General features: G+C 47.7%; 17 non-coding genes across 17 annotated transcripts; all 17 read right to left on the bottom strand.

The window, feature by feature from the left end:
• Positions 1-914: 914 nt before the first annotated feature.
• On the bottom strand, positions 915-1105 carry LOC142694074 (U2 spliceosomal RNA). The gene has a single exon (XR_012862349.1). It is a non-coding gene; the product is annotated as a U2 spliceosomal RNA (small nuclear RNA).
• A 1300-nt stretch (positions 1106-2405) lies between these two features.
• Positions 2406-2596, bottom strand: LOC142694073 (U2 spliceosomal RNA). Its single transcript, XR_012862348.1, has one exon. It is a non-coding gene; the product is annotated as a U2 spliceosomal RNA (small nuclear RNA).
• Positions 2597-3860: 1264 nt separating this feature from the next.
• LOC142694072 (U2 spliceosomal RNA) lies at positions 3861-4051 on the bottom strand. The gene has a single exon (XR_012862347.1). It is a non-coding gene; the product is annotated as a U2 spliceosomal RNA (small nuclear RNA).
• A 1276-nt stretch (positions 4052-5327) lies between these two features.
• Positions 5328-5518, bottom strand: LOC142694071 (U2 spliceosomal RNA). Its single transcript, XR_012862346.1, has one exon. It is a non-coding gene; the product is annotated as a U2 spliceosomal RNA (small nuclear RNA).
• Positions 5519-6802: 1284 nt separating this feature from the next.
• On the bottom strand, positions 6803-6994 carry LOC142693824 (U2 spliceosomal RNA). Its single transcript, XR_012862125.1, has one exon. It is a non-coding gene; the product is annotated as a U2 spliceosomal RNA (small nuclear RNA).
• A 1280-nt stretch (positions 6995-8274) lies between these two features.
• On the bottom strand, positions 8275-8465 carry LOC142694070 (U2 spliceosomal RNA). Its single transcript, XR_012862345.1, has one exon. It is a non-coding gene; the product is annotated as a U2 spliceosomal RNA (small nuclear RNA).
• Positions 8466-9745: 1280 nt separating this feature from the next.
• On the bottom strand, positions 9746-9936 carry LOC142694386 (U2 spliceosomal RNA). The gene has a single exon (XR_012862630.1). It is a non-coding gene; the product is annotated as a U2 spliceosomal RNA (small nuclear RNA).
• A 1304-nt stretch (positions 9937-11240) lies between these two features.
• Positions 11241-11431, bottom strand: LOC142693797 (U2 spliceosomal RNA). Its single transcript, XR_012862101.1, has one exon. It is a non-coding gene; the product is annotated as a U2 spliceosomal RNA (small nuclear RNA).
• A 1284-nt stretch (positions 11432-12715) lies between these two features.
• LOC142694069 (U2 spliceosomal RNA) lies at positions 12716-12906 on the bottom strand. The gene has a single exon (XR_012862344.1). It is a non-coding gene; the product is annotated as a U2 spliceosomal RNA (small nuclear RNA).
• Positions 12907-14194: 1288 nt separating this feature from the next.
• LOC142693831 (U2 spliceosomal RNA) lies at positions 14195-14385 on the bottom strand. Its single transcript, XR_012862132.1, has one exon. It is a non-coding gene; the product is annotated as a U2 spliceosomal RNA (small nuclear RNA).
• A 1292-nt stretch (positions 14386-15677) lies between these two features.
• Positions 15678-15868, bottom strand: LOC142694068 (U2 spliceosomal RNA). The gene has a single exon (XR_012862343.1). It is a non-coding gene; the product is annotated as a U2 spliceosomal RNA (small nuclear RNA).
• A 1284-nt stretch (positions 15869-17152) lies between these two features.
• On the bottom strand, positions 17153-17343 carry LOC142694066 (U2 spliceosomal RNA). The gene has a single exon (XR_012862341.1). It is a non-coding gene; the product is annotated as a U2 spliceosomal RNA (small nuclear RNA).
• Positions 17344-18639: 1296 nt separating this feature from the next.
• On the bottom strand, positions 18640-18830 carry LOC142694065 (U2 spliceosomal RNA). Its single transcript, XR_012862340.1, has one exon. It is a non-coding gene; the product is annotated as a U2 spliceosomal RNA (small nuclear RNA).
• Positions 18831-20134: 1304 nt separating this feature from the next.
• Positions 20135-20325, bottom strand: LOC142694063 (U2 spliceosomal RNA). Its single transcript, XR_012862339.1, has one exon. It is a non-coding gene; the product is annotated as a U2 spliceosomal RNA (small nuclear RNA).
• Positions 20326-21625: 1300 nt separating this feature from the next.
• On the bottom strand, positions 21626-21816 carry LOC142694062 (U2 spliceosomal RNA). Its single transcript, XR_012862338.1, has one exon. It is a non-coding gene; the product is annotated as a U2 spliceosomal RNA (small nuclear RNA).
• Positions 21817-23100: 1284 nt separating this feature from the next.
• On the bottom strand, positions 23101-23291 carry LOC142694061 (U2 spliceosomal RNA). The gene has a single exon (XR_012862337.1). It is a non-coding gene; the product is annotated as a U2 spliceosomal RNA (small nuclear RNA).
• Positions 23292-24591: 1300 nt separating this feature from the next.
• LOC142694060 (U2 spliceosomal RNA) lies at positions 24592-24782 on the bottom strand. The gene has a single exon (XR_012862336.1). It is a non-coding gene; the product is annotated as a U2 spliceosomal RNA (small nuclear RNA).
• Between the last annotated feature and the right edge of the window lie 150 nt (positions 24783-24932).

Genomic DNA, 24932 nt, shown 5'->3' with positions numbered 1-24932 from the left:
ACACTGCCTGGGCCCAGGCTTTTATCTCTGAGGCCCCATTATGATGTCAGAAAGCTGGCTCTGGAATCCTGAGGGCTCCACTATGACATGTGCAAAGTTCCGTCTGAACTTTATATAAGACGGTGAGGCTCAGTCAGTCACTCAGTGTTGCCTGAGAGGGCAACACTGCAACAGCCGGCCGCCAGGCTGTCTTTTTTTTGCACAGCTAGTTGCCTCCAGGAGGCCACAAGAGGGAGACAAGGGACTGCAAAATGGAAAATAGGCATCCACCAACTTTACAGACAACTTCTCCTTGCTCCTACAACCTCCATCCTTGCACAGTTTGTTATTCTTCTAGGTAACATAGTAACAAATCCAAATTGCTGCTCTCTTTGTAGGCAAGCAAGGCTTTGTTGCAACTGCAATTCTTACTTCTTCTTGAAATGTAGGGACGACAGTACATTCCATCACATCCATCTAGTGTACACAGGTAGGTCCATTGTGGCGGGCAGGCGAGCGGGCGGGCTGCTTTATTGGCTGTTTGCTGTTCCCCTACTCCACTCCACTATTTGACTGTTGTGCTGCATCAATCAATCAATCAATCAATCAATCAATCAATCAATCAATCAATCAATCAGTGGCTGGCTCAGGTGCAGCTCTTTAACTTACCTAAAAGGGAGGGCGGAGAGAAGACAAGGAAGGTGAATGAGGTGTTCCAATGTGAAATGCCGGAAACACAGAAACACAGACGACACACAACAAGAGGTGGCAATCTATTCATTAATTGCATTTAATCAATGAGCTCATTATCACTCATGCATTGTCCAACAGGTGTTGAAATAATGGGATTAAAAGGGGAGATCCCTTCAGAAAGACAGAAACAATAGCAAAGACAAAAAACACTTTTGGAATCTGCTTTTAGTCAACACATAAGGAAAGGGTGCACCGGTCCTGGAAATACTGCAATACCAGGTCAATGCGTGGAGTGGACAGAGCAAGCTCTATTTCCATCTCCCTGTTCTAAAAATCCATTTAATATATGGTCCCCAGATAGGGGACGTATCAGATATTAAACTGATAAGAACAGATACTACACTTGATCTTAGCCAAAAGGCCGAGAAGCGATAACCCGAACGGGCCGCGCGTTGCCCGAGCCTGCCCGATACTGCTGTTCAGCCCTTGCAGCGATTCAGCCTACTTCTAGGCAATTCCATGGGGCCCTGCAGGCTCAAACACTCACAGCTACACGGGAGGTGAATAAAGGCCGGAGAGGAAGCCAGACAGGATTTGCTTCTTTTGCTTGCACCACAATGCAGTGCTGAAAGAGGAGGAATCTACATAAAAACGCCTTCCTGGCAACGCCCAAATGCCCTGCTGCCATGCAGATAAACACTGGCAGCGGCAGCAAGTGCATGCCCACAGCCACCCCTTGTTCCTTCACACCTTGTATCAGCTGTAATCCAGTCCAGTCCAGTGCTGCCTGCTGAGCAGCACTGACCAACACTGCCTGGGCCCAGGCTTTTATCTCTGAGGCCCCATTATGATGTCAGAAAGCTGGCTCTGGAATCCTGAGGGCTCCACTATGACACGTGCAAAGTTCCGTCTGAACTTTATATAAGACGGTGAGGCTCAGTCAGTCACTCAGTGTTGCCTGAGAGGGCAACACTGCAACAGCCGGCCGCCAGGCTGTCTTTTTTTTGCACAGCTAGTTGCCTCCAGGAGGCCACAAGAGGGAGACAAGGGACTGCAAAATGGAAAATAGGCATCCACCAACTTTACAGACAACTTCTCCTTGCTCCTACAACCTCCATCCTTGCACAGTTTGTTATTCTTCTAGGTAACATAGTAACAAATCCAAATTGCTGCTCTCTTTGTAGGCAAGCAAGGCTTTGTTGCAACTGCAATTCTTACTTCTTCTTGAAATGTAGGGACGACAGTACATTCCATCACATCCATCTAGTGTACACAGGTAGGTCCATTGTGGCGGGCAGGCGAGCGGGCGGGCTGCTTTATTGGCTGTTTGCTGTTCCCCTACTCCACTCCACTATTTGACTGTTGTGCTGCATCAATCAATCAATCAATCAATCAATCAATCAATCAATCAATCAATCAATCAATCAATCAATCAGTGGCTGGCTCAGGTGCAGCTCTTTAACTTACCTAAAAGGGAGGGCGGAGAGAAGACAAGGAAGGTGAATGAGGTGTTCCAATGTGAAATGCCGGAAACACAGAAACACAGACGACACACAACAAGAGGTGGCAATCTATTCATTAATTGCATTTAATCAATGAGCTCATTATCACTCATGCATTGTCCAACAGGTGTTGAAATAATGGGATTAAAAGGGGAGATCCCTTCAGAAAGACAGAAACAATAGCAAAGACAAAAAACACTTTTGGAATCTGCTTTTAGTCAACACATAAGGAAAGGGTGCACCGGTCCTGGAAATACTGCAATACCAGGTCAATGCGTGGAGTGGACAGAGCAAGCTCTATTTCCATCTCCCTGTTCTAAAAATCCATTTAATATATGGTCCCCAGATAGGGGACGTATCAGATATTAAACTGATAAGAACAGATACTACACTTGATCTTAGCCAAAAGGCCGAGAAGCGATAACCCGAACGGGCCGCGCGTTGCCCGAGCCTGCCCGATACTGCTGTTCAGCCCTTGCAGCGATTCAGCCTACTTCTAGGCAATTCCATGGGGCCCTGCAGGCTCACACACTCACAGCTACACGGGAGGTGAATAAAGGCCGGAGAGGAAGCCAGACAGGATTTGCTTCTTTTGCTTGCACCACAATGCAGTGCTGAAAGAGGAGGAATCTACATAAAAACGCCTTCCTGGCAACGCCCAAATGCCCTGCTGCCATGCAGATAAACACTGGCAGCGGCAGCAAGTGCATGCCCACAGCCACCTCTTGTTCCTTCACACCTTGTATCAGCTGTAATCCAGTCCAGTCCAGTGCTGCCTGCTGAGCAGCACTGACCAACACTGCCTGGGCCCAGGCTTTTATCTCTGAGGCCCCATTATGATGTCAGAAAGCTGGCTCTGGAATCCTGAGGGCTCCACTATGACACGTGCAAAGTTCCGTCTGAACTTTATATAAGACGGTGAGGCTCAGTCAGTCACTCAGTGTTGCCTGAGAGGGCAACACTGCAACAGCCGGCCGCCAGGCTGTCTTTTTTTTGCACAGCTAGTTGCCTCCAGGAGGCCACAAGAGGGAGACAAGGGACTGCAAAATGGAAAATAGGCATCCACCAACTTTACAGACAACTTCTCCTTGCTCCTACAACCTCCATCCTTGCACAGTTTGTTATTCTTCTAGGTAACATAGTAACAAATCCAAATTGCTGCTCTCTTTGTAGGCAAGCAAGGCTTTGTTGCAACTGCAATTCTTACTTCTTCTTGAAATGTAGGGACGACAGTACATTCCATCACATCCATCTAGTGTACACAGGTAGGTCCATTGTGGCGGGCAGGCGAGCGGGCGGGCTGCTTTATTGGCTGTTTGCTGTTCCCCTACTCCACTCCACTATTTGACTGTTGTGCTGCATCAATCAATCAATCAATCAATCAATCAGTGGCTGGCTCAGGTGCAGCTCTTTAACTTACCTAAAAGGGAGGGCGGAGAGAAGACAAGGAAGGTGAATGAGGTGTTCCAATGTGAAATGCCGGAAACACAGAAACACAGACGACACACAACAAGAGGTGGCAATCTATTCATTAATTGCATTTAATCAATGAGCTCATTATCACTCATGCATTGTCCAACAGGTGTTGAAATAATGGGATTAAAAGGGGAGATCCCTTCAGAAAGACAGAAACAATAGCAAAGACAAAAAACACTTTTGGAATCTGCTTTTAGTCAACACATAAGGAAAGGGTGCACCGGTCCTGGAAATACTGCAATACCAGGTCAATGCGTGGAGTGGACAGAGCAAGCTCTATTTCCATCTCCCTGTTCTAAAAATCCATTTAATATATGGTCCCCAGATAGGGGACGTATCAGATATTAAACTGATAAGAACAGATACTACACTTGATCTTAGCCAAAAGGCCGAGAAGCGATAACCCGAACGGGCCGCGCGTTGCCCGAGCCTGCCCGATACTGCTGTTCAGCCCTTGCAGCGATTCAGCCTACTTCTAGGCAATTCCATGGGGCCCTGCAGGCTCACACACTCACAGCTACACGGGAGGTGAATAAAGGCCGGAGAGGAAGCCAGACAGGATTTGCTTCTTTTGCTTGCACCACAATGCAGTGCTGAAAGAGGAGGAATCTACATAAAAACGCCTTCCTGGCAACGCCCAAATGCCCTGCTGCCATGCAGATAAACACTGGCAGCGGCAGCAAGTGCATGCCCACAGCCACCCCTTGTTCCTTCACACCTTGTATCAGCTGTAATCCAGTCCAGTCCAGTGCTGCCTGCTGAGCAGCACTGACCAACACTGCCTGGGCCCAGGCTTTTATCTCTGAGGCCCCATTATGATGTCAGAAAGCTGGCTCTGGAATCCTGAGGGCTCCACTATGACACGTGCAAAGTTCCGTCTGAACTTTATATAAGACGGTGAGGCTCAGTCAGTCACTCAGTGTTGCCTGAGAGGGCAACACTGCAACAGCCGGCCGCCAGGCTGTCTTTTTTTTGCACAGCTAGTTGCCTCCAGGAGGCCACAAGAGGGAGACAAGGGACTGCAAAATGGAAAATAGGCATCCACCAACTTTACAGACAACTTCTCCTTGCTCCTACAACCTCCATCCTTGCACAGTTTGTTATTCTTCTAGGTAACATAGTAACAAATCCAAATTGCTGCTCTCTTTGTAGGCAAGCAAGGCTTTGTTGCAACTGCAATTCTTACTTCTTCTTGAAATGTAGGGACGACAGTACATTCCATCACATCCATCTAGTGTACACAGGTAGGTCCATTGTGGCGGGCAGGCGAGCGGGCGGGCTGCTTTATTGGCTGTTTGCTGTTCCCCTACTCCACTCCACTATTTGACTGTTGTGCTGCATCAATCAATCAATCAATCAATCAATCAATCAATCAATCAGTGGCTGGCTCAGGTGCAGCTCTTTAACTTACCTAAAAGGGAGGGCGGAGAGAAGACAAGGAAGGTGAATGAGGTGTTCCAATGTGAAATGCCGGAAACACAGAAACACAGACGACACACAACAAGAGGTGGCAATCTATTCATTAATTGCATTTAATCAATGAGCTCATTATCACTCATGCATTGTCCAACAGGTGTTGAAATAATGGGATTAAAAGGGGAGATCCCTTCAGAAAGACAGAAACAATAGCAAAGACAAAAAACACTTTTGGAATCTGCTTTTAGTCAACACATAAGGAAAGGGTGCACCGGTCCTGGAAATACTGCAATACCAGGTCAATGCGTGGAGTGGACAGAGCAAGCTCTATTTCCATCTCCCTGTTCTAAAAATCCATTTAATATATGGTCCCCAGATAGGGGACGTATCAGATATTAAACTGATAAGAACAGATACTACACTTGATCTTAGCCAAAAGGCCGAGAAGCGATAACCCGAACGGGCCGCGCGTTGCCCGAGCCTGCCCGATACTGCTGTTCAGCCCTTGCAGCGATTCAGCCTACTTCTAGGCAATTCCATGGGGCCCTGCAGGCTCACACACTCACAGCTACACGGGAGGTGAATAAAGGCCGGAGAGGAAGCCAGACAGGATTTGCTTCTTTTGCTTGCACCACAATGCAGTGCTGAAAGAGGAGGAATCTACATAAAAACACCTTCCTGGCAACGCCCAAATGCCCTGCTGCCATGCAGATAAACACTGGCAGCGGCAGCAAGTGCATGCCCACAGCCACCCCTTGTTCCTTCACACCTTGTATCAGCTGTAATCCAGTCCAGTCCAGTGCTGCCTGCTGAGCAGCACTGACCAACACTGCCTGAGCCCAGGCTTTTATCTCTGAGGCCCCATTATGATGTCAGAAAGCTGGCTCTGGAATCCTGAGGGCTCCACTATGACACGTGCAAAGTTCCGTCTGAACTTTATATAAGACGGTGAGGCTCAGTCAGTCACTCAGTGTTGCCTGAGAGGGCAACACTGCAACAGCCGGCCGCCAGGCTGTCTTTTTTTTGCACAGCTAGTTGCCTCCAGGAGGCCACAAGAGGGAGACAAGGGACTGCAAAATGGAAAATAGGCATCCACCAACTTTACAGACAACTTCTCCTTGCTCCTACAACCTCCATCCTTGCACAGTTTGTTATTCTTCTAGGTAACATAGTAACAAATCCAAATTGCTGCTCTCTTTGTAGGCAAGCAAGGCTTTGTTGCAACTGCAATTCTTACTTCTTCTTGAAATGTAGGGACGACAGTACATTCCATCACATCCATCTAGTGTACACAGGTAGGTCCATTGTGGCGGGCAGGCGAGCGGGCGGGCTGCTTTATTGGCTGTTTGCTGTTCCCCTACTCCACTCCACTATTTGACTGTTGTGCTGCATCAATCAATCAATCAATCAATCAATCAATCAATCAATCAATCAATCAGTGGCTGGCTCAGGTGCAGCTCTTTAACTTACCTAAAAGGGAGGGCGGAGAGAAGACAAGGAAGGTGAATGAGGTGTTCCAATGTGAAATGCCGGAAACACAGAAACACAGACGACACACAACAAGAGGTGGCAATCTATTCATTAATTGCATTTAATCAATGAGCTCATTATCACTCATGCATTGTCCAACAGGTGTTGAAATAATGGGATTAAAAGGGGAGATCCCTTCAGAAAGACAGAAACAATAGCAAAGACAAAAAACACTTTTGGAATCTGCTTTTAGTCAACACATAAGGAAAGGGTGCACCGGTCCTGGAAATACTGCAATACCAGGTCAATGCGTGGAGTGGACAGAGCAAGCTCTATTTCCATCTCCCTGTTCTAAAAAATCCATTTAATATATGGTCCCCAGATAGGGGACGTATCAGATATTAAACTGATAAGAACAGATACTACACTTGATCTTAGCCAAAAGGCCGAGAAGCGATAACCCGAACGGGCCGCGCGTTGCCCGAGCCTGCCCGATACTGCTGTTCAGCCCTTGCAGCGATTCAGCCTACTTCTAGGCAATTCCGTGGGGCCCTGCAGGCTCACACACTCACAGCTACACGGGAGGTGAATAAAGGCCGGAGAGGAAGCCAGACAGGATTTGCTTCTTTTGCTTGCACCACAATGCAGTGCTGAAAGAGGAGGAATCTACATAAAAACGCCTTCCTGGCAACGCCCAAATGCCCTGCTGCCATGCAGATAAACACTGGCAGCGGCAGCAAGTGCATGCCCACAGCCACCCCTTGTTCCTTCACACCTTGTATCAGCTGTAATCCAGTCCAGTCCAGTGCTGCCTGCTGAGCAGCACTGACCAACACTGCCTGGGCCCAGGCTTTTATCTCTGAGGCCCCATTATGATGTCAGAAAGCTGGCTCTGGAATCCTGAGGGCTCCACTATGACACGTGCAAAGTTCCGTCTGAACTTTATATAAGACGGTGAGGCTCAGTCAGTCACTCAGTGTTGCCTGAGAGGGCAACACTGCAACAGCCGGCCGCCAGGCTGTCTTTTTTTTGCACAGCTAGTTGCCTCCAGGAGGCCACAAGAGGGAGACAAGGGACTGCAAAATGGAAAATAGGCATCCACCAACTTTACAGACAACTTCTCCTTGCTCCTACAACCTCCATCCTTGCACAGTTTGTTATTCTTCTAGGTAACATAGTAACAAATCCAAATTGCTGCTCTCTTTGTAGGCAAGCAAGGCTTTGTTGCAACTGCAATTCTTACTTCTTCTTGAAATGTAGGGACGACAGTACATTCCATCACATCCATCTAGTGTACACAGGTAGGTCCATTGTGGCGGGCAGGCGAGCGGGCGGGCTGCTTTATTGGCTGTTTGCTGTTCCCCTACTCCACTCCACTATTTGACTGTTGTGCTGCATCAATCAATCAATCAATCAATCAATCAATCAATCAATCAATCAGTGGCTGGCTCAGGTGCAGCTCTTTAACTTACCTAAAAGGGAGGGCGGAGAGAAGACAAGGAAGGTGAATGAGGTGTTCCAATGTGAAATGCCGGAAACACAGAAACACAGACGACACACAACAAGAGGTGGCAATCTATTCATTAATTGCATTTAATCAATGAGCTCATTATCACTCATGCATTGTCCAACAGGTGTTGAAATAATGGGATTAAAAGGGGAGATCCCTTCAGAAAGACAGAAACAATAGCAAAGACAAAAAACACTTTTGGAATCTGCTTTTAGTCAACACATAAGGAAAGGGTGCACCGGTCCTGGAAATACTGCAATACCAGGTCAATGCGTGGAGTGGACAGAGCAAGCTCTATTTCCATCTCCCTGTTCTAAAAATCCATTTAATATATGGTCCCCAGATAGGGGACGTATCAGATATTAAACTGATAAGAACAGATACTACACTTGATCTTAGCCAAAAGGCCGAGAAGCGATAACCCGAACGGGCCGCGCGTTGCCCGAGCCTGCCCGATACTGCTGTTCAGCCCTTGCAGCGATTCAGCCTACTTCTAGGCAATTCCATGGGGCCCTGCAGGCTCACACACTCACAGCTACACGGGAGGTGAATAAAGGCCGGAGAGGAAGCCAGACAGGATTTGCTTCTTTTGCTTGCACCACAATGCAGTGCTGAAAGAGGAGGAATCTACATAAAAACGCCTTCCTGGCAACGCCCAAATGCCCTGCTGCCATGCAGATAAACACTGGCAGCGGCAGCAAGTGCATGCCCACAGCCACCCCTTGTTCCTTCACACCTTGTATCAGCTGTAATCCAGTCCAGTCCAGTGCTGCCTGCTGAGCAGCACTGACCAACACTGCCTGGGCCCAGGCTTTTATCTCTGAGGCCCCATTATGATGTCAGAAAGCTGGCTCTGGAATCCTGAGGGCTCCACTATGACACGTGCAAAGTTCCGTCTGAACTTTATATAAGACGGTGAGGCTCAGTCAGTCACTCAGTGTTGCCTGAGAGGGCAACACTGCAACAGCCGGCCGCCAGGCTGTCTTTTTTTTGCACAGCTAGTTGCCTCCAGGAGGCCACAAGAGGGAGACAAGGGACTGCAAAATGGAAAATAGGCATCCACCAACTTTACAGACAACTTCTCCTTGCTCCTACAACCTCCATCCTTGCACAGTTTGTTATTCTTCTAGGTAACATAGTAACAAATCCAAATTGCTGCTCTCTTTGTAGGCAAGCAAGGCTTTGTTGCAACTGCAATTCTTACTTCTTCTTGAAATGTAGGGACGACAGTACATTCCATCACATCCATCTAGTGTACACAGGTAGGTCCATTGTGGCGGGCAGGCGAGCGGGCGGGCTGCTTTATTGGCTGTTTGCTGTTCCCCTACTCCACTCCACTATTTGACTGTTGTGCTGCATCAATCAATCAATCAATCAATCAATCAATCAATCAATCAATCAGTGGCTGGCTCAGGTGCAGCTCTTTAACTTACCTAAAAGGGAGGGCGGAGAGAAGACAAGGAAGGTGAATGAGGTGTTCCAATGTGAAATGCCGGAAACACAGAAACACAGACGACACACAACAAGAGGTGGCAATCTATTCATTAATTGCATTTAATCAATGAGCTCATTATCACTCATGCATTGTCCAACAGGTGTTGAAATAATGGGATTAAAAGGGGAGATCCCTTCAGAAAGACAGAAACAATAGCAAAGACAAAAAACACTTTTGGAATCTGCTTTTAGTCAACACATAAGGAAAGGGTGCACCGGTCCTGGAAATACTGCAATACCAGGTCAATGCGTGGAGTGGACAGAGCAAGCTCTATTTCCATCTCCCTGTTCTAAAAATCCATTTAATATATGGTCCCCAGATAGGGGACGTATCAGATATTAAACTGATAAGAACAGATACTACACTTGATCTTAGCCAAAAGGCCGAGAAGTGATAACCCGAACGGGCCGCGCGTTGCCCGAGCCTGCCCGATACTGCTGTTCAGCCCTTGCAGCGATTCAGCCTACTTCTAGGCAATTCCATGGGGCCCTGCAGGCTCACACACTCACAGCTACACGGGAGGTGAATAAAGGCCGGAGAGGAAGCCAGACAGGATTTGCTTCTTTTGCTTGCACCACAATGCAGTGCTGAAAGAGGAGGAATCTACATAAAAACGCCTTCCTGGCAACGCCCAAATGCCCTGCTGCCATGCAGATAAACACTGGCAGCGGCAGCAAGTGCATGCCCACAGCCACCCCTTGTTCCTTCACACCTTGTATCAGCTGTAATCCAGTCCAGTCCAGTGCTGCCTGCTGAGCAGCACTGACCAACACTGCCTGGGCCCAGGCTTTTATCTCTGAGGCCCCATTATGATGTCAGAAAGCTGGCTCTGGAATCCTGAGGGCTCCACTATGACACGTGCAAAGTTCCGTCTGAACTTTATATAAGACGGTGAGGCTCAGTCAGTCACTCAGTGTTGCCTGAGAGGGCAACACTGCAACAGCCGGCCGCCAGGCTGTCTTTTTTTTGCACAGCTAGTTGCCTCCAGGAGGCCACAAGAGGGAGACAAGGGACTGCAAAATGGAAAATAGGCATCCACCAACTTTACAGACAACTTCTCCTTGCTCCTACAACCTCCATCCTTGCACAGTTTGTTATTCTTCTAGGTAACATAGTAACAAATCCAAATTGCTGCTCTCTTTGTAGGCAAGCAAGGCTTTGTTGCAACTGCAATTCTTACTTCTTCTTGAAATGTAGGGACGACAGTACATTCCATCACATCCATCTAGTGTACACAGGTAGGTCCATTGTGGCGGGCAGGCGAGCGGGCGGGCTGCTTTATTGGCTGTTTGCTGTTCCCCTACTCCACTCCACTATTTGACTGTTGTGCTGCATCAATCAATCAATCAATCAATCAATCAATCAATCAATCAATCAATCAATCAATCAATCAATCAATCAGTGGCTGGCTCAGGTGCAGCTCTTTAACTTACCTAAAAGGGAGGGCGGAGAGAAGACAAGGAAGGTGAATGAGGTGTTCCAATGTGAAATGCCGGAAACACAGAAACACAGACGACACACAACAAGAGGTGGCAATCTATTCATTAATTGCATTTAATCAATGAGCTCATTATCACTCATGCATTGTCCAACAGGTGTTGAAATAATGGGATTAAAAGGGGAGATCCCTTCAGAAAGACAGAAACAATAGCAAAGACAAAAAACACTTTTGGAATCTGCTTTTAGTCAACACATAAGGAAAGGGTGCACCGGTCCTGGAAATACTGCAATACCAGGTCAATGCGTGGAGTGGACAGAGCAAGCTCTATTTCCATCTCCCTGTTCTAAAAATCCATTTAATATATGGTCCCCAGATAGGGGACGTATCAGATATTAAACTGATAAGAACAGATACTACACTTGATCTTAGCCAAAAGGCTGAGAAGCGATAACCCGAACGGGCCGCGCGTTGCCCGAGCCTGCCCGATACTGCTGTTCAGCCCTTGCAGCGATTCAGCCTACTTCTAGGCAATTCCATGGGGCCCTGCAGGCTCACACACTCACAGCTACACGGGAGGTGAATAAAGGCCGGAGAGGAAGCCAGACAGGATTTGCTTCTTTTGCTTGCACCACAATGCAGTGCTGAAAGAGGAGGAATCTACATAAAAACGCCTTCCTGGCAACGCCCAAATGCCCTGCTGCCATGCAGATAAACACTGGCAGCGGCAGCAAGTGCATGCCCACAGCCACCCCTTGTTCCTTCACACCTTGTATCAGCTGTAATCCAGTCCAGTCCAGTGCTGCCTGCTGAGCAGCACTGACCAACACTGCCTGGGCCCAGGCTTTTATCTCTGAGGCCCCATTATGATGTCAGAAAGCTGGCTCTGGAATCCTGAGGGCTCCACTATGACACGTGCAAAGTTCCGTCTGAACTTTATATAAGACGGTGAGGCTCAGTCAGTCACTCAGTGTTGCCTGAGAGGGCAACACTGCAACAGCCGGCCGCCAGGCTGTCTTTTTTTTGCACAGCTAGTTGCCTCCAGGAGGCCACAAGAGGGAGACAAGGGACTGCAAAATGGAAAATAGGCATCCACCAACTTTACAGACAACTTCTCCTTGCTCCTACAACCTCCATCCTTGCACAGTTTGTTATTCTTCTAGGTAACATAGTAACAAATCCAAATTGCTGCTCTCTTTGTAGGCAAGCAAGGCTTTGTTGCAACTGCAATTCTTACTTCTTCTTGAAATGTAGGGACGACAGTACATTCCATCACATCCATCTAGTGTACACAGGTAGGTCCATTGTGGCGGGCAGGCGAGCGGGCGGGCTGCTTTATTGGCTGTTTGCTGTTCCCCTACTCCACTCCACTATTTGACTGTTGTGCTGCATCAATCAATCAATCAATCAATCAATCAATCAATCAATCAATCAATCAGTGGCTGGCTCAGGTGCAGCTCTTTAACTTACCTAAAAGGGAGGGCGGAGAGAAGACAAGGAAGGTGAATGAGGTGTTCCAATGTGAAATGCCGGAAACACAGAAACACAGACGACACACAACAAGAGGTGGCAATCTATTCATTAATTGCATTTAATCAATGAGCTCATTATCACTCATGCATTGTCCAACAGGTGTTGAAATAATGGGATTAAAAGGGGAGATCCCTTCAGAAAGACAGAAACAATAGCAAAGACAAAAAACACTTTTGGAATCTGCTTTTAGTCAACACATAAGGAAAGGGTGCACCGGTCCTGGAAATACTGCAATACCAGGTCAATGCGTGGAGTGGACAGAGCAAGCTCTATTTCCATCTCCCTGTTCTAAAAATCCATTTAATATATGGTCCCCAGATAGGGGACGTATCAGATATTAAACTGATAAGAACAGATACTACACTTGATCTTAGCCAAAAGGCCGAGAAGCGATAACCCGAACGGGCCGCGCGTTGCCCGAGCCTGCCCGATACTGCTGTTCAGCCCTTGCAGCGATTCAGCCTACTTCTAGGCAATTCCATGGGGCCCTGCAGGCTCACACACTCACAGCTACACGGGAGGTGAATAAAGGCCGGAGAGGAAGGCAGACAGGATTTGCTTCTTTTGCTTGCACCACAATGCAGTGCTGAAAGAGGAGGAATCTACATAAAAACGCCTTCCTGGCAACGCCCAAATGCCCTGCTGCCATGCAGATAAACACTGGCAGCGGCAGCAAGTGCATGCCCACAGCCACCCCTTGTTCCTTCACACCTTGTATCAGCTGTAATCCAGTCCAGTCCAGTGCTGCCTGCTGAGCAGCACTGACCAACACTGCCTGGGCCCAGGCTTTTATCTCTGAGGCCCCATTATGATGTCAGAAAGCTGGCTCTGGAATCCTGAGGGCTCCACTATGACACGTGCAAAGTTCCGTCTGAACTTTATATAAGACGGTGAGGCTCAGTCAGTCACTCAGTGTTGCCTGAGAGGGCAACACTGCAACAGCCGGCCGCCAGGCTGTCTTTTTTTTGCACAGCTAGTTGCCTCCAGGAGGCCACAAGAGGGAGACAAGGGACTGCAAAATGGAAAATAGGCATCCACCAACTTTACAGACAACTTCTCCTTGCTCCTACAACCTCCATCCTTGCACAGTTTGTTATTCTTCTAGGTAACATAGTAACAAATCCAAATTGCTGCTCTCTTTGTAGGCAAGCAAGGCTTTGTTGCAACTGCAATTCTTACTTCTTCTTGAAATGTAGGGACGACAGTACATTCCATCACATCCATCTAGTGTACACAGGTAGGTCCATTGTGGCGGGCAGGCGAGCGGGCGGGCTGCTTTATTGGCTGTTTGCTGTTCCCCTACTCCACTCCACTATTTGACTGTTGTGCTGCATCAATCAATCAATCAATCAATCAATCAATCAATCAATCAATCAATCAATCAGTGGCTGGCTCAGGTGCAGCTCTTTAACTTACCTAAAAGGGAGGGCGGAGAGAAGACAAGGAAGGTGAATGAGGTGTTCCAATGTGAAATGCCGGAAACACAGAAACACAGACGACACACAACAAGAGGTGGCAATCTATTCATTAATTGCATTTAATCAATGAGCTCATTATCACTCATGCATTGTCCAACAGGTGTTGAAATAATGGGATTAAAAGGGGAGATCCCTTCAGAAAGACAGAAACAATAGCAAAGACAAAAAACACTTTTGGAATCTGCTTTTAGTCAACACATAAGGAAAGGGTGCACCGGTCCTGGAAATACTGCAATACCAGGTCAATGTGTGGAGTGGACAGAGCAAGCTCTATTTCCATCTCCCTGTTCTAAAAATCCATTTAATATATGGTCCCCAGATAGGGGACGTATCAGATATTAAACTGATAAGAACAGATACTACACTTGATCTTAGCCAAAAGGCCGAGAAGCGTTAACCCGAACGGGCCGCGCGTTGCCCGAGCCTGCCCGATACTGCTGTTCAGCCCTTGCAGCGATTCAGCCTACTTCTAGGCAATTCCATGGGGCCCTGCAGGCTCACACACTCACAGCTACACGGGAGGTGAATAAAGGCCGGAGAGGAAGCCAGACAGGATTTGCTTCTTTTGCTTGCACCACAATGCAGTGCTGAAAGAGGAGGAATCTACATAAAAACGCCTTCCTGGCAACGCCCAAATGCCCTGCTGCCATGCAGATAAACACTGGCAGCGGCAGCAAGTGCATGCCCACAGCCACCCCTTGTTCCTTCACACCTTGTATCAGCTGTAATCCAGTCCAGTCCAGTGCTGCCTGCTGAGCAGCACTGACCAACACTGCCTGGGCCCAGGCTTTTATCTCTGAGGCCCCATTATGATGTCAGAAAGCTGGCTCTGGAATCCTGAGGGCTCCACTATGACACGTGCAAAGTTCCGTCTGAACTTTATATAAGACGGTGAGGCTCAGTCAGTCACTCAGTGTTGCCTGAGAGGGCAACACTGCAACAGCCGGCCGCCAGGCTGTCTTTTTTTTGCACAGCTAGTTGCCTCCAGGAGGCCACAAGAGGGAGACAAGGGACTGCAAAATGGAAAATAGGCATCCACCAACTTTACAGACAACTTCTCCTTGCTCCTACAACCTCCATCCTTGCACAGTTTGTTATTCTTCTAGGTAACATAGTAACAAATCCAAATTGCTGCTCTCTTTGTAGGCAAGCAAGGCTTTGTTGCAACTGCAATTCTTACTTCTTCTTGAAATGTAGGGACGACAGTACATTCCATCACATCCATCTAGTGTACACAGGTAGGTCCATTGTGGCGGGCAGGCGAGCGGGCGGGCTGCTTTATTGGCTGTTTGCTGTTCCCCTACTCCACTCCACTATTTGACTGTTGTGCTGCATCAATCAATCAATCAATCAATCAATCAATCAATCAATCAATCAATCAATCAATCAGTGGCTGGCTCAGGTGCAGCTCTTTAACTTACCTAAAAGGGAGGGCGGAGAGAAGACAAGGAAGGTGAATGAGGTGTTCCAATGTGAAATGCCGGAAACACAGAAACACAGACGACACACAACAAGAGGTGGCAATCTATTCATTAATTGCATTTAATCAATGAGCTCATTATCACTCATGCATTGTCCAACAGGTGTTGAAATAATGGGATTAAAAGGGGAGATCCCTTCAGAAAGACAGAAACAATAGCAAAGACAAAAAACACTTTTGGAATCTGCTTTTAGTCAACACATAAGGAAAGGGTGCACCGGTCCTGGAAATACTGCAATACCAGGTCAATGCGTGGAGTGGACAGAGCAAGCTCTATTTCCATCTCCCTGTTCTAAAAATCCATTTAATATATGGTCCCCAGATAGGGGACGTATCAGATATTAAACTGATAAGAACAGATACTACACTTGATCTTAGCCAAAAGGCCGAGAAGCGATAACCCGAACGGGCCGCGCGTTGCCCGAGCCTGCCCGATACTGCTGTTCAGCCCTTGCAGCGATTCAGCCTACTTCTAGGCAATTCCATGGGGCCCTGCAGGCTCACACACTCACAGCTACACGGGAGGTGAATAAAGGCCGGAGAGGAAGCCAGACAGGATTTGCTTCTTTTGCTTGCACCACAATGCAGTGCTGAAAGAGGAGGAATCTACATAAAAACGCCTTCCTGGCAACGCCCAAATGCCCTGCTGCCATGCAGATAAACACTGGCAGCGGCAGCAAGTGCATGCCCACAGCCACCCCTTGTTCCTTCACACCTTGTATCAGCTGTAATCCAGTCCAGTCCAGTGCTGCCTGCTGAGCAGCACTGACCAACACTGCCTGGGCCCAGGCTTTTATCTCTGAGGCCCCATTATGATGTCAGAAAGCTGGCTCTGGAATCCTGAGGGCTCCACTATGACACGTGCAAAGTTCCGTCTGAACTTTATATAAGACGGTGAGGCTCAGTCAGTCACTCAGTGTTGCCTGAGAGGGCAACACTGCAACAGCCGGCCGCCAGGCTGTCTTTTTTTTGCACAGCTAGTTGCCTCCAGGAGGCCACAAGAGGGAGACAAGGGACTGCAAAATGGAAAATAGGCATCCACCAACTTTACAGACAACTTCTCCTTGCTCCTACAACCTCCATCCTTGCACAGTTTGTTATTCTTCTAGGTAACATAGTAACAAATCCAAATTGCTGCTCTCTTTGTAGGCAAGCAAGGCTTTGTTGCAACTGCAATTCTTACTTCTTCTTGAAATGTAGGGACGACAGTACATTCCATCACATCCATCTAGTGTACACAGGTAGGTCCATTGTGGCGGGCAGGCGAGCGGGCGGGCTGCTTTATTGGCTGTTTGCTGTTCCCCTACTCCACTCCACTATTTGACTGTTGTGCTGCATCAATCAATCAATCAATCAATCAATCAATCAATCAATCAATCAATCAGTGGCTGGCTCAGGTGCAGCTCTTTAACTTACCTAAAAGGGAGGGCGGAGAGAAGACAAGGAAGGTGAATGAGGTGTTCCAATGTGAAATGCCGGAAACACAGAAACACAGACGACACACAACAAGAGGTGGCAATCTATTCATTAATTGCATTTAATCAATGAGCTCATTATCACTCATGCATTGTCCAACAGGTGTTGAAATAATGGGATTAAAAGGGGAGATCCCTTCAGAAAGACAGAAACAATAGCAAAGACAAAAAACACTTTTGGAATCTGCTTTTAGTCAACACATAAGGAAAGGGTGCACCGGTCCTGGAAATACTGCAATACCAGGTCAATGCGTGGAGTGGACAGAGCAAGCTCTATTTCCATCTCCCTGTTCTAAAAATCCATTTAATATATGGTCCCCAGATAGGGGACGTATCAGATATTAAACTGATAAGAACAGATACTACACTTGATCTTAGCCAAAAGGCCGAGAAGCGATAACCCGAACGGGCCGCGCGTTGCCCGAGCCTGCCCGATACTGCTGTTCAGCCCTTGCAGCGATTCAGCCTACTTCTAGGCAATTCCATGGGGCCCTGCAGGCTCACACACTCACAGCTACACGGGAGGTGAATAAAGGCCGGAGAGGAAGCCAGACAGGATTTGCTTCTTTTGCTTGCACCACAATGCAGTGCTGAAAGAGGAGGAATCTACATAAAAACGCCTTCCTGGCAACGCCCAAATGCCCTGCTGCCATGCAGATAAACACTGGCAGCGGCAGCAAGTGCATGCCCACAGCCACCCCTTGTTCCTTCACACCTTGTATCAGCTGTAATCCAGTCCAGTCCAGTGCTGCCTGCTGAGCAGCACTGACCAACACTGCCTGGGCCCAGGCTTTTATCTCTGAGGCCCCATTATGATGTCAGAAAGCTGGCTCTGGAATCCTGAGGGCTCCACTATGACACGTGCAAAGTTCCGTCTGAACTTTATATAAGACGGTGAGGCTCAGTCAGTCACTCAGTGTTGCCTGAGAGGGCAACACTGCAACAGCCGGCCGCCAGGCTGTCTTTTTTTTGCACAGCTAGTTGCCTCCAGGAGGCCACAAGAGGGAGACAAGGGACTGCAAAATGGAAAATAGGCATCCACCAACTTTACAGACAACTTCTCCTTGCTCCTACAACCTCCATCCTTGCACAGTTTGTTATTCTTGTAGGTAACATAGTAACAAATCCAAATTGCTGCTCTCTTTGTAGGCAAGCAAGGCTTTGTTGCAACTGCAATTCTTACTTCTTCTTGAAATGTAGGGACGACAGTACATTCCATCACATCCATCTAGTGTACACAGGTAGGTCCATTGTGGCGGGCAGGCGAGCGGGCGGGCTGCTTTATTGGCTGTTTGCTGTTCCCCTACTCCACTCCACTATTTGACTGTTGTGCTGCATCAATCAATCAATCAATCAATCAATCAATCAATCAATCAATCAATCAATCAATCAATCAGTGGCTGGCTCAGGTGCAGCTCTTTAACTTACCTAAAAGGGAGGGCGGAGAGAAGACAAGGAAGGTGAATGAGGTGTTCCAATGTGAAATGCCGGAAACACAGAAACACAGACGACACACAACAAGAGGTGGCAATCTATTCATTAATTGCATTTAATCAATGAGCTCATTATCACTCATGCATTGTCCAACAGGTGTTGAAATAATGGGATTAAAAGGGGAGATCCCTTCAGAAAGACAGAAACAATAGCAAAGACAAAAAACACTTTTGGAATCTGCTTTTAGTCAACACATAAGGAAAGGGTGCACCGGTCCTGGAAATACTGCAATACCAGGTCAATGCGTGGAGTGGACAGAGCAAGCTCTATTTCCATCTCCCTGTTCTAAAAATCCATTTAATATATGGTCCCCAGATAGGGGACGTATCAGATATTAAACTGATAAGAACAGATACTACACTTGATCTTAGCCAAAAGGCCGAGAAGCGATAACCCGAACGGGCCGCGCGTTGCCCGAGCCTGCCCGATACTGCTGTTCAGCCCTTGCAGCGATTCAGCCTACTTCTAGGCAATTCCATGGGGCCCTGCAGGCTCACACACTCACAGCTACACGGGAGGTGAATAAAGGCCGGAGAGGAAGCCAGACAGGATTTGCTTCTTTTGCTTGCACCACAATGCAGTGCTGAAAGAGGAGGAATCTACATAAAAACGCCTTCCTGGCAACGCCCAAATGCCCTGCTGCCATGCAGATAAACACTGGCAGCGGCAGCAAGTGCATGCCCACAGCCACCCCTTGTTCCTTCACACCTTGTATCAGCTGTAATCCAGTCCAGTCCAGTGCTGCCTGCTGAGCAGCACTGACCAACACTGCCTGGGCCCAGGCTTTTATCTCTGAGGCCCCATTATGATGTCAGAAAGCTGGCTCTGGAATCCTGAGGGCTCCACTATGACACGTGCAAAGTTCCGTCTGAACTTTATATAAGACGGTGAGGCTCAGTCAGTCACTCAGTGTTGCCTGAGAGGGCAACACTGCAACAGCCGGCCGCCAGGCTGTCTTTTTTTTGCACAGCTAGTTGCCTCCAGGAGGCCACAAGAGGGAGACAAGGGACTGCAAAATGGAAAATAGGCATCCACCAACTTTACAGACAACTTCTCCTTGCTCCTACAACCTCCATCCTTGCACAGTTTGTTATTCTTCTAGGTAACATAGTAACAAATCCAAATTGCTGCTCTCTTTGTAGGCAAGCAAGGCTTTGTTGCAACTGCAATTCTTACTTCTTCTTGAAATGTAGGGACGACAGTACATTCCATCACATCCATCTAGTGTACACAGGTAGGTCCATTGTGGCGGGCAGGCGAGCGGGCGGGCTGCTTTATTGGCTGTTTGCTGTTCCCCTACTCCACTCCACTATTTGACTGTTGTGCTGCATCAATCAATCAATCAATCAATCAATCAATCAATCAATCAATCAATCAATCAATCAATCAATCAATCAGTGGCTGGCTCAGGTGCAGCTCTTTAACTTACCTAAAAGGGAGGGCGGAGAGAAGACAAGGAAGGTGAATGAGGTGTTCCAATGTGAAATGCCGGAAACACAGAAACACAGACGACACACAACAAGAGGTGGCAATCTATTCATTAATTGCATTTAATCAATGAGCTCATTATCACTCATGCATTGTCCAACAGGTGTTGAAATACTGGGATTAAAAGGGGAGATCCCTTCAGAAAGACAGAAACAATAGCAAAGACAAAAAACACTTTTGGAATCTGCTTTTAGTCAACACATAAGGAAAGGGTGCACCGGTCCTGGAAATACTGCAATACCAGGTCAATGCGTGGAGTGGACAGAGCAAGCTCTATTTCCATCTCCCTGTTCTAAAAATCCATTTAATATATGGTCCCCAGATAGGGGACGTATCAGATATTAAACTGATAAGAACAGATACTACACTTGATCTTAGCCAAAAGGCCGAGAAGCGATAACCCGAACGGGCCGCGCGTTGCCCGAGCCTGCCCGATACTGCTGTTCAGCCCTTGCAGCGATTCAGCCTACTTCTAGGCAATTCCATGGGGCCCTGCAGGCTCACACACTCACAGCTACACGGGAGGTGAATAAAGGCCGGAGAGGAAGCCAGACAGGATTTGCTTCTTTTGCTTGCACCACAATGCAGTGCTGAAAGAGGAGGAATCTACATAAAAACGCCTTCCTGGCAACGCCCAAATGCCCTGCTGCCATGCAGATAAACACTGGCAGCGGCAGCAAGTGCATGCCCACAGCCACCCCTTGTTCCTTCACACCTTGTATCAGCTGTAATCCAGTCCAGTCCAGTGCTGCCTGCTGAGCAGCACTGACCAACACTGCCTGGGCCCAGGCTTTTATCTCTGAGGCCCCATTATGATGTCAGAAAGCTGGCTCTGGAATCCTGAGGGCTCCACTATGACACGTGCAAAGTTCCGTCTGAACTTTATATAAGACGGTGAGGCTCAGTCAGTCACTCAGTGTTGCCTGAGAGGGCAACACTGCAACAGCCGGCCGCCAGGCTGTCTTTTTTTTGCACAGCTAGTTGCCTCCAGGAGGCCACAAGAGGGAGACAAGGGACTGCAAAATGGAAAATAGGCATCCACCAACTTTACAGACAACTTCTCCTTGCTCCTACAACCTCCATCCTTGCACAGTTTGTTATTCTTCTAGGTAACATAGTAACAAATCCAAATTGCTGCTCTCTTTGTAGGCAAGCAAGGCTTTGTTGCAACTGCAATTCTTACTTCTTCTTGAAATGTAGGGACGACAGTACATTCCATCACATCCATCTAGTGTACACAGGTAGGTCCATTGTGGCGGGCAGGCGAGCGGGCGGGCTGCTTTATTGGCTGTTTGCTGTTCCCCTACTCCACTCCACTATTTGACTGTTGTGCTGCATCAATCAATCAATCAATCAATCAATCAATCAATCAATCAATCAATCAATCAATCAATCAATCAGTGGCTGGCTCAGGTGCAGCTCTTTAACTTACCTAAAAGGGAGGGCGGAGAGAAGACAAGGAAGGTGAATGAGGTGTTCCAATGTGAAATGCCGGAAACACAGAAACACAGACGACACACAACAAGAGGTGGCAATCTATTCATTAATTGCATTTAATCAATGAGCTCATTATCACTCATGCATTGTCCAACAGGTGTTGAAATAATGGGATTAAAAGGGGAGATCCCTTCAGAAAGACAGAAACAATAGCAAAGACAAAAAACACTTTTGGAATCTGCTTTTAGTCAACACATAAGGAAAGGGTGCACCGGTCCTGGAAATACTGCAATACCAGGTCAATGCGTGGAGTGGACAGAGCAAGCTCTATTTCCATCTCCCTGTTCTAAAAATCCATTTAATATATGGTCCCCAGATAGGGGACGTATCAGATATTAAACTGATAAGAACAGATACTACACTTGATCTTAGCCAAAAGGCCGAGAAGCGATAACCCGAACGGGCCGCGCGTTGCCCGAGCCTGCCCGATACTGCTGTTCAGCCCTTGCAGCGATTCAGCCTACTTCTAGGCAATTCCATGGGGCCCTGCAGGCTCACACACTCACAGCTACACGGGAGGTGAATAAAGGCCGGAGAGGAAGCCAGACAGGATTTGCTTCTTTTGCTTGCACCACAATGCAGTGCTGAAAGAGGAGGAATCTACATAAAAACGCCTTCCTGGCAACGCCCAAATGCCCTGCTGCCATGCAGATAAACACTGGCAGCGGCAGCAAGTGCATGCCCACAGCCACCCCTTGTTCCTTCACACCTTGTATCAGCTGTAATCCAGTCCAGTCCAGTGCTGCCTGCTGAGCAGCACTGACCAACACTGCCTGGGCCCAGGCTTTTATCTCTGAGGCCCCATTATGATGTCAGAAAGCTGGCTCTGGAATCCTGAGGGCTCCACTATGACACGTGCAAAGTTCCGTCTGAACTTTATATAAGACGGTGAGGCTCAGTCAGTCACTCAGTGTTGCCTGAGAGGGCAACACTGCAACAGCCGGCCGCCAGGCTGTCTTTTTTTTGCACAGCTAGTTGCCTCCAGGAGGCCACAAGAGGGAGACAAGGGACTGCAAAATGGAAAATAGGCATCCACCAACTTTACAGACAACTTCTCCTTGCTCCTACAACCTCCATCCTTGCACAGTTTGTTATTCTTCTAGGTAACATAGTAACAAATCCAAATTGCTGCTCTCTTTGTAGGCAAGCAAGGCTTTGTTGCAACTGCAATTCTTACTTCTTCTTGAAATGTAGGGACGACAGTACATTCCATCACATCCATCTAGTGTACACAGGTAGGTCCATTGTGGCGGGCAGGCGAGCGGGCGGGCTGCTTTATTGGCTGTTTGCTGTTCCCCTACTCCACTCCACTATTTGACTGTTGTGCTGCATCAATCAATCAATCAATCAATCAATCAATCAATCAATCAATCAATCAGTGGCTGGCTCAGGTGCAGCTCTTTAACTTACCTAAAAGGGAGGGCGGAGAGAAGACAAGGAAGGTGAATGAGGTGTTCCAATGTGAAATGCCGGAAACACAGAAACACAGACGACACACAACAAGAGGTGGCAATCTATTCATTAATTGCATTTAATCAATGAGCTCATTATCACTCATGCATTGTCCAACAGGTGTTGAAATAATGGGATTAAAAGGGGAGATCCCTTCAGAAAGACAGAAACAATAGCAAAGACAAAAAACACTTTTGGAATCTGCTTTTAGTCAACACATAAGGAAAGGGTGCACCGGTCCTGGAAATACTGCAATACCAGGTCAATGCGTGGAGTGGACAGAGCAAGCTCTATTTCCATCTCCCTGTTCTAAAAATCCATTTAATATATGGTCCCCAGATAGGGGACGTATCAGATATTAAACTGATAAGAACAGATACTACACTTGATCTTAGCCAAAAGGCCGAGAAGCGATAACCCGAACGGGCCGCGCGTTGCCCGAGCCTGCCCGATACTGCTGTTCAGCCCTTGCAGCGATTCAGCCTACTTCTAGGCAATTCCATGGGGCCCTGCAGGCTCACACACTCACAGCTACACGGGAGGTGAATAAAGGCCGGAGAGGAAGCCAGACAGGATTTGATTCTTTTGCTTGCACCACAATGCAGTGCTGAAAGAGGAGGAATCTACATAAAAACGCCTTCCTGGCAACGCCCAAATGCCCTGCTGCCATGCAGATAAACACTGGCAGCGGCAGCAAGTGCATGCCCACAGCCACCCCTTGTTCCTTCACACCTTGTATCAGCTGTAATCCAGTCCAGTCCAGTGCTGCCTGCTGAGCAGCACTGACCAACACTGCCTGGGCCCAGGCTTTTATCTCTGAGGCCCCATTATGATGTCAGAAAGCTGGCTCTGGAATCCTGAGGGCTCCACTATGACACGTGCAAAGTTCCGTCTGAACTTTATATAAGACGGTGAGGCTCAGTCAGTCACTCAGTGTTGCCTGAGAGGGCAACACTGCAACAGCCGGCCGCCAGGCTGTCTTTTTTTTGCACAGCTAGTTGCCTCCAGGAGGCCACAAGAGGGAGACAAGGGACTGCAAAATGGAAAATAGGCATCCACCAACTTTACAGACAACTTCTCCTTGCTCCTACAACCTCCATCCTTGCACAGTTTGTTATTCTTCTAGGTAACATAGTAACAAATCCAAATTGCTGCTCTCTTTGTAGGCAAGCAAGGCTTTGTTGCAACTGCAATTCTTACTTCTTCTTGAAATGTAGGGACGACAGTACATTCCATCACATCCATCTAGTGTACACAGGTAGGTCCATTGTGGCGGGCAGGCGAGCGGGCGGGCTGCTTTATTGGCTGTTTGCTGTTCCCCTACTCCACTCCACTATTTGACTGTTGTGCTGCATCAATCAATCAATCAATCAATCAATCAATCAATCAATCAATCAATCAATCAATCAATCAATCAGTGGCTGGCTCAGGTGCAGCTCTTTAACTTACCTAAAAGGGAGGGCGGAGAGAAGACAAGGAAGGTGAATGAGGTGTTCCAATGTGAAATGCCGGAAACACAGAAACACAGACGACACACAACAAGAGGTGGCAATCTATTCATTAATTGCATTTAATCAATGAGCTCATTATCACTCATGCATTGTCCAACAGGTGTTGAAATAATGGGATTAAAAGGGGAGATCCCTTCAGAAAGACAGAAACAATAGCAAAGACAAAAAACACTTTTGGAATCTGCTTTTAGTCAACACATAAGGAAAGGGTGCACCGGTCCTGGAAATACTGCAATACCAGGTCAATGCGTGGAGTGGACAGAGCAAGCTCTATTTCCATCTCCCTGTTCTAAAAATCCATTTAATATATGGTCCCCAGATAGGGGACGTATCAGATATTAAACTGATAAGAACAGATACTACACTTGATCTTAGCCAAAAGGCCGAGAAGCGATAACCCGAACGGGCCGCGCGTTGCCCGAGCCTGCCCGATACTGCTGTTCAGCCCTTGCAGCGATTCAGCCTACTTCTAGGCAATTCCATGGGGCCCTGCAGGCTCACACACTCACAGCTACACGGGAGGTGAATAAAGGCCGGAGAGGAAG

Source organism: Rhinoderma darwinii (genome assembly GCF_050947455.1).
Source record: "Rhinoderma darwinii isolate aRhiDar2 chromosome 5 unlocalized genomic scaffold, aRhiDar2.hap1 SUPER_5_unloc_45, whole genome shotgun sequence".
Taxonomy (NCBI): Eukaryota; Metazoa; Chordata; class Amphibia; order Anura; family Rhinodermatidae; genus Rhinoderma; species Rhinoderma darwinii.
The sequence above is the reverse complement of the archived record's forward strand: the minus strand, read 5'-3'. Positions and strand labels throughout refer to the sequence as shown.